Here is a 1,940-nt window from a genome sequence, read left to right on the forward strand (position 1 = left end):
GAGATATAGAGAGATTAGGATTTTGAATTTTGAATTTTGAGAAAGGAGGGTATATAGAGAGAGGATTTTTTTTGCTTTTTTTAATAGGATGGGAGAGATATAGAGAGATTAGGTTTTTTAATTCTTAATTTTGAGGGAAGAGGGTATAGAGAGTTATTGTTTTTTGTTTGTTTTTAATAGGATGGAAGAGATATAAAGAGATTAGAATTTTTATTTTTTTATTTTGAGGGAAGAGGGATAGAGAGAGAGGATTTTTTTTTTGTTTTTTTTTAATAGGATGGAAGAGATATATAGAGATTAGGATTTTTAATTTTTAATATTGAGGGAAGAGGGTTTAGAGAGTTACTGTTTTTTGTTTGTTTTTAATAGGATGGGAGAGATATAGAGAGATTAGGTTTTTTATTTTTTTCATTTTGAGAAAGGAGGGTATAGAGAGAGAGGATATTTTTTCGTTTTTTTAATAGGATGGGAGAGATAGAGAGAGATTAGGATTTTTATTTTTTTAATTTTGAGGGAAGAGGGTTTAGAGAGAGAGGATTTTTTTTGCTTTTTTTAATAGGATGGAAGAGATAAAGAGAGATTAGAATTTTGAACTTTTAATTTTGAGGGAAGAGGGATAGAGAGAGAGGATTTTTTTTCATGTTTTTTAATAGGATGGAAGAGATATAGAGAGATTAGGTTTTTTATTTCATTTTTTTGGAGGGAGGGAGGGAGGGTAAGGAGGGTGGGGAGGTAGGAAAGAGAGAGCGGGGACAAATAGTTTTTAGGTTCGTATTTTTTTGTTTTTGTTTTTGTTTGTTTTTAGTAAATGTTATGATTAATTTTGTTTGATTTTCTCTTGGAGGTGGGGGGGCGGTAGGGAAAGAGAGAGCTGGAACAAATAGTTTTTAGGTTCGTATTTTTACTTTTATTTCATTATTTTTTCTTCTTTTTTTGTATATGTATATATTTTTTGTATATGTTTTTTTAGGGGGGGGTGAGAGGGAGCTAGGATGGATGTTTTTATCTTTGTTCTGTCTTTGTATATTCTTTTTCTTCAATATGTATGAATATATATATATATATATTTAATTATTAATGAAGGGAGGGACACAAAAGAATACAAATTAATTATTTTACAAACAAAAAAAAACAAAAAATCAACTAATTCTCAATTCAAACACAATTATCAATTGACAAAAATAAATCAATGTCTTAGATATGGGGGGCAGGGGAGGGGGGGGAAGGGAACAATACATTTTCGTTAAAATTACAAAATAATTTTGAAAGATTCGCTTTGTAATTCTTCTAATATAATCGCCCTTAATCACAAATTTAATATCTATTATCATTGTTAATTATTATCAAATTATGAATAAATCATTATCAAAATATCATAATCGTCAAAATCATTTAAAATCATTGAATTTTCTCTTAATTACGTTAGTTAAAATGGTCAAATCTTATCAAAAACATAATTTACCATTAGATTAGAAGAAATTACAAATTTATTATCTATTTAAATTGCAATCTTGAAGGAAATTATCAGAAAAAAAAAAAAAATTATATCTATCTATCTGTGTATGTTTGTATTTGTTTCCTTGTTTGTGTGTGTGTGTGTGTGTGTGTGTGTGTGTGTGTGTGTGTGTGTGTGTGTGTGTGTGTGTGTGTGTGTGTGTGTGTGTGTGTGTGTGTGTGTGTGTGTGTGTGTGTGTGTGTGTGTGTGTGTGTGTGTTTGTCAGTGTGTGTGTGTGTGTGTGTTTGTCAGTGTGTGTGTGTGTGTGTGTGTGTGTGTGTTTGTCAGTGTGTACGTGTGTGTGTGTGTGTGTGTGTGTGTGTGTGTGTGTGTGTGTGTGTGTTTGTCTGTGTGTACGTGTGTGTGTGTGTTTGTCAGTGTGTACGTGTGTGTGTGTGTGTGTGTGTGTGTTTGTCAGTGTGTACGTGTGTGTGTGTGTGTGTGT

The sequence above is a fragment of the Penaeus japonicus genome, unplaced genomic scaffold (assembly GCF_977035675.1).
Source record: "Penaeus japonicus unplaced genomic scaffold, GWHDUDI00000001_assembly GWHDUDI00001464, whole genome shotgun sequence".
Lineage (NCBI taxonomy): Eukaryota > Metazoa > Arthropoda > Malacostraca > Decapoda > Penaeidae > Penaeus > Penaeus japonicus.